At 43.1% G+C, this 6,292-nt stretch overlaps 1 protein-coding gene across 1 annotated transcript in view; it reads left to right on the top strand.

The window, feature by feature from the left end:
• The window catches only part of NUCB2 (nucleobindin 2), a 92,245-nt gene that overhangs the window by 10,395 nt on the left and 75,558 nt on the right, over nt 1–6,292 (top strand). The window contains exon 2 of the mRNA XM_011992949.1: nt 4,317–4,463. The gene's annotated coding sequence lies outside the window, so the exon portion shown is untranslated. The remainder of the gene's footprint in view (nt 1–4,316; nt 4,464–6,292) is intronic.

Genomic DNA, 6,292 nt, shown 5'->3' with positions numbered 1-6,292 from the left:
GAACTTTTTCAATGAATTTGAACAATAAGCAGGGAAATTTGGAGGGGGATTTGGGGTCAAGGAACAGCTTTTATTTCCAACATTACATTATAAAAAGTATGTAATTACATATAGAAAAGTTGAAAGAATTTTGCAGTAAAATTGCTAAATTTTCTACTTAAAATTTTACTCTGCTTGCATTATCACATTTCTTTATCCATAGGGAAGGGGATTTTTAAAAGATGGAAGACATTCCTATAGCATGTTTGTATGCCTGGAATGTGATTCTGTAACCAGGGGAAGATTCATCATATAGGAAGGAAAGGCAATAGCCAAATAAAGGAGTGAAGTCCTTGAGAGGTGAGGGGAATGGAATTCAGAGTATAGGTAAAGGGCCTGCCTTTTGTTGTTACAGAAGGAAGGAAAGAGGACATGGGTACAGAATCATGAGTGTTTGGGGATTTTGTATCGGGAAGACGTGGCAAAAACTGCACGATTGCCTAACAGCCAGACCCTCTTTTTCCTTGTTAATAGAACCAAAATTTGGTGTGGGGGTAGCAGTGTGTCCATACTTAGGGGATTCGTTGTAATTGGTGTAAGCCAGTCATGATGACTGCATTCCTCTTTCTTTGCCAGACACTAACTTTCCTATCATACCTTGTACCAGGAGAATGGTCATATAACCTATTTCTAGTCAATGGAACTTTAAGGCTTGTTTGCTGGAGCTGGTGGGTGGGAGTGGGGTGGTGTGTGGGGGTGGCTCTGTGACAGTTTTTCCTTTACTAACAAAAGGAGAAGGAACTTCTTACATAAAAGGTTCTTTTGCTGCCTCCTTGCATCCCCCCATCTCCTATCCCGAGTGTTTCAATTTCTTTTCTTTTCTTTCTTTCTTTTCTTTTTTCCTTTGTTTTGAGACAGAGTCAAGTGATTCTCCTGCCTCAGCCTTCTGAGTAGCTGGGATCACAGGTGCCCACTACCATGCCCAGCTTATTTTGTATTTTTAGTAGAGACAGGTTTCACCATATTGGCCAGGCTGGTCTTGAACTCCTGACCTCAGGTGATCTGCCCACCTTGGCCTCCCAAAGTGCTGGGATTACAGCTGTGAGACACTGTGCCTGGCCCCGCCTCACCTTTTTTTTTTTCTTGTACAGATGGGGTCTCACTTTCTCACCCAGTCCAGAGGGCAGTGGCCAATCATAGCTCACTGTAACCTTGAGCCCCTGGGCTCAAGCGATCTTCCCACCTCAGTTTCCTTACTAGGACTACAAGTGTACACCACCACACCTGGCTCATTTCTGTATTTAATTTATTTTTTTTGGTAGAGATGGGGTCTCAAAGTGCTGTTATGCCTAGCTAATTTTTTTCTTTTTCTTTTTCTTTTTGTAGAGATAGGGTCTTGCTATGTTGCTCAGGCTGGTTTCGAACTCTTGGCCTCAAGTGATTTTCCCACTTTGGCCTCTCAAAGCACGGGAATTACAGAGGTAAGTCACCATGCCCAGCCTGTTTCCTATTTCTGAATGTGGTCATGACTCATGATGTTAGGAAGTATGCTAGCTGTCTTTCAACCTCAGGCAATAAGCTTGAAGATGAAAAGTCAGAGCTGAGGAATGCAGAGAGGCTATGATGATATTACTTAGCAGCTGAACACAGGGCAAAAACTGCCTCCGACAGATGTATTTCTTTATCATAGAAAAATAAACTCCAATTTATTGAAGTCTTTGTAGCCAGTTTTATGTCACTTTAACAGAATATAGATACATAATACAAAGGAAGTATGGTGGCTATTACTTTTTTCCTGTTGAATACCTCTTCCTAGGTTTATGCTAGTCACAGACTCTATTCTCCAGGCTATAGGAGTGAACACCTGACCCAAACAGGACTTAGATTCTTCCTACTGAGAATTTGAAACTTAATCAGGAATACCCAAAGACAGAAGGAACTAACCTAATGACAACTTCCAGAAAGAAGGCTGAAGATCTCCAGCCCCTAGGATTTGTATCCTACTCAAGGTCTATCTATGAGTTACTCCATTAGCCTCTCAAAAAATCTCCAGCTGGAGTTGGTTTCTATTTATTTAAACCAGTGGTTCTCAGCCAGGGGAGATTGTATTCTTCAATGGATCTCTGGCAATGTCTGGAGATATTTTTGGTTGACAACTGGCAGTGGATGTTAGTGGCATCTAGTGAGTAGAGACCAGGGATTCTGCTAACATCCTGTAACGCACAGAACAACTCCCCACAACAAAGACTTACTCGGCCTCAAATGTCATTAGTGTTGAGAAATCCTGCTTTAAAACAGGAGTTCCTTAACTGATACAAAGAGGTTCTCAACAAAGCTGACTCAGGATCACCTCTGAAATGAGTGTGAAGGAAGAATGGGAGGTTTGAGGAGTAAGGAAAGGTATGGAATGGTCATTATGGGTGTGGGAGAGAGAAAGTGGAAAGTTGCTGGGCAGTACTTAGGGTCTGTCTGAGATTGATGACCATGAATTTGGAGACATAGGTCCAGTGATTTTTCTCCTGCAATGTAGAGCTGCATGGCACAAACAAGAAGAAGGTATATGTTGGGTTCATCCAAGGTTGGGTTTCTGTCAGGTGAGAGCAGCAGAGGGAAAGAAAGGCAAGGAAGTTGATATTTGTATGGGAGTGATTTTACTGATTAACCAGAGTAATTAAGCTGGGTAATGGGGGGGGGGCAGGAATGATGAGATAATTGATGGGATCCAGTGGATCCAGGAAACAGCCTTATTGGTACCCCTCAGAGGTTGTCAGAAAACAGAATTTCAGGCTTCCTTGCAGATCTACTGAATCAGACTTTGGATTTATTTTATTTTTTGGAGACCGGGTCTCACTCCTGTCACCCAGGCTGGAGTGCAGTGGTGCCGTCACAGCTCACTGCAGCCTCACCTCCCCAGGCTCAGGTGATTCTCCCACCTTAGCCTCCTAAGTAGCTGGGACTACAGATGTCTGCCACCACACCTGGCTAATTTTTTGTACTTTCAATAGAGACGAGTTTTGCCGTATTGCTCAGGCTGGTGTCAAACTCCTGGTCTTAAGAGATCCACCTACCTCAGCCTCCCACAATGCTGGGATTACAGGCCTGAGCCACCATGTCCGGTTACATTTTAAAACATTTTGTTTTGTTTTGTTTTGTTTTTTAGGGACAGTGTCTCAGTCTGTGTCACTCAGGCTGGAGTGCCCTGGTGTGATCATAGCTCACTGTAACCTTGAACTTCTGGGCTCAAGCAAGTGATCATCCTGCCTCAGCCTCCCAAGTAGCTGGGACTACAGGTGTTCAACACCAGACCTCTGGCTAGAATTTACATTTTAACAAGTTCCCGCTGTGACTTAAATGCACATTAAAGATTGAGAAGCCATGCATTAGTGGATTTGATGAAGGTAAGGAATTTCTGCACTGAGAATACTGAAAATATGATCCTGGGTGAATTATCTAGTCCAGAGGTTAGTAATTTTTTTTTTTTTTCCTATAAGGGGCCAAGAGCCATACAGTTTCTGTCACAACTATTTAACTCTGCCATTGTAGTACGAAAACAGCCTGAGACGATAGATAACACATACACAAGATGGACAGATGTTGAAATTTGCTGTGTTCTAATAAGACTGTCAACAAAAACAAGTAATGGCAAGTAATGGGTTGATTTGACCCAAGGGCCATTGTTTGCTCATCCCTGATCTTGACCTTAATAAAAACAACAACAACAACAACAGTAAGTCTTAGCTCCCCAGAAAAGTTTACCCTGAGTTTTCTAGGTTCTGACTACTTACAGTCTCTTGGAAGTAAGTATTCTCCCTCCCTCTTACCTTTTTTTTTTTTTTTTTTGAGATGGAATCTCACTCCGTCACCCAAGCTGGAGTGCAGTGGTGCGATTTTGGCTCACTGCAATCTCTGCCTTCTGGGTTCAAGTGATTCTCCTGCTGCAGCCTCCCAAGTGGCTGGGATTACAGGCATGTGCCACCATGTCTGGCTAATCTTTGTATTTTTAGTAGAGACGCAGTTTCACCATGTTGGCCGGGTTGGTCTTGATCTGCCCGCCTCGGCCTTCTAAAGTGCTAGGATTACAGGCGTGAGCCACCGCACTCAGCCCCTCTTCCCTTTTCTTAACACAATGAAGAATTTGATTTTGTAACTAATTGGCCAGTTGATGTTCTGCAGGGTCCTAAAAGAGGAAGTAAGAAGGGAACTGAAGTCTTAGAAAACCAGAATCTCCTCGAAACCATTGTTTTCACCCTAGAGTAGAAAGAGATGTAATACGGGTCAGGGTTCGCGTCAGCTGGTTCTCTGGGGTTGTTTCACTTTTATTTTCTTCTGGCCTCTAGCAAACACATTTTGAGTTTCTCAGCTGAGCCAAAGGAAATCAAGAAATCTCTTGAAATCAAGGAAATCAAGGAATCAATTACTTACACCAAGCTGAGCAAGAGACAACTTGAAGGCAGAGGTAGCAGTAATCAGACAAGATTTCCAAGGTAACAGGGCAGAAGTAGGGGCGAGGTGGGGAACAGAAATAAAAGCTACTGGACATCTCCTCACTAGGACTTTATTTTTATTTATTTATTTATTTATTTATTTTGGGTTTTTTATTTTTTATTTTTGGTGTTTCTTTGTTTTGTTCTGTTTTTTGAGATGGAGTCTCGCTCTTGTGGCCCAGGCTAGAGTGTTGTGGGGCGATCTCAGCTCACTGAAACCTCTGCCTCCTGTGTTCAAGCAATTCTCCTGTCTCAGCCTCCTGAATAGCTGGGACTACAGGTGCTCACCACCACGCCCAGCTAACTTTTGTGTTTTTAGTAGAGATCGGGTTTCACCATGTTGGCCAGGCTGGTCTCCAACTCTTGACCTCAGGTGATCTGCCTGCCTAGGCCTCCCAAAGTGCTGGAATTACAGGCATAAGCCATCGCATCTGGCCACTTTTCTAGCACTTTACACGTATCATTGGAATCCTTACAGTTAGTTCAGCATTATTATCCCCAGGTTATAGGTTGGGAAACGAAGACCAATATATTATTAGACATTAATAAAGCACTTTGCTCCGGGCACCCTCTGCTTTACAAATACAAACTCATTTAATCCTTACCACAACTATATGAGGCTTGAACTATTGTTGCCTGCATTTTACAAGTGGGAAAGCTGTGCTTTAAAGAGAGGGGTTAAGTGACTTGCTGGAGGCCATTAGCTAATATGAATGGAGCTGGGTTTTTAATCCAGGTGGACAGGTTTCATTGTTCACACTCTTAACCACTATACCTCCTAGATTCACTCTTTCCAGACTTGAACAACTACTCTGCTAGAAAATGCACCTGGCCTAGAGTTAGGGAACTAACTCAAAACCAGGCACATGTAATAAGCAGTAGAGCCAGGGTTGGGGTCCAATTCTGATGCTAAAGCTTATGTATTTTCCCTTGTCCAAGGCAGTGACTATGTTCTTTTTTTTTTTTGTCTTAATTAGTATTATAGAACAGTTGGAATATACAAGGTAGTGACTATGGTTTTGTTGTTGTTGTTGCTGCTTTTTTTTTTTTTTGAGACAGAATCTCACTCTCTTGTCCAGGCTGGAGTGCCATGGCATGATCTTGGCTCACTGCAACTTCCATGTCCTGAGTTCAAGCGAGTCTCCTGCCTTAGCCTCCTCAGTAGTTGGGATTACAGACATGCACCACCACATCCTACTAATTTTTTTTTTTTTTTGTATTTTTAGTAGAAATGGGGTTTCACCATGTTGGTCAGGCTGCTTTCAAACTCCTGACCTCAACTGATCCGCCTGCCTCTGCCTCTCAAAGTGCTGGGATTACAGGTGTGAGCCACCGAGTCTGACCCATGTTCTTTAGACCTCTTTCCCACCAGGAGATTCTCTGTCAGTGCTAAACCTTCAAGTTTTAGCTTCACTTATTGTTATTATTTTACCACATGGGTTCATTTTATTGAGCTGAAAGCTTACAAAAAGTCCACTGGTCCCTGACCTGCCCATGTTACACTCGTTCCTTCCCATGCACACTCTTGAGTATCCACAAGTGCTTCCACATAACTGGTTTCCCCCAACAAAGCACAAAGGGTGGTGCTTCCAAAGCATGTGTTGTTCCTAGCAGCAAGACTTTCAATGCTGGGGTTTTATTTATTCTGCAAGGTGGTATTTCTTTTTCTTTTTTCTTTCCTTTCCTTTCCTTTCCTCCCCTCCCCTCCCTTCCCCTTCCCTGCCTTTTCTTTTTTTTTTTGACAGAGTCTCACTCTGTTGCCCAGGCTGGAGTGTGCAGTGGCATGATCTCGGCTCACTGCAACCTCAGCCTCCCGGGTTCAAGCGATT

The sequence above is a fragment of the Mandrillus leucophaeus genome, unplaced genomic scaffold (genome assembly GCF_000951045.1).
Source record: "Mandrillus leucophaeus isolate KB7577 unplaced genomic scaffold, Mleu.le_1.0 Scaffold420, whole genome shotgun sequence".
Lineage (NCBI taxonomy): Eukaryota > Metazoa > Chordata > Mammalia > Primates > Cercopithecidae > Mandrillus > Mandrillus leucophaeus.
Note: the sequence above shows the minus strand (reverse complement) of the source record. Positions and strands in the feature narration are given on the sequence as shown.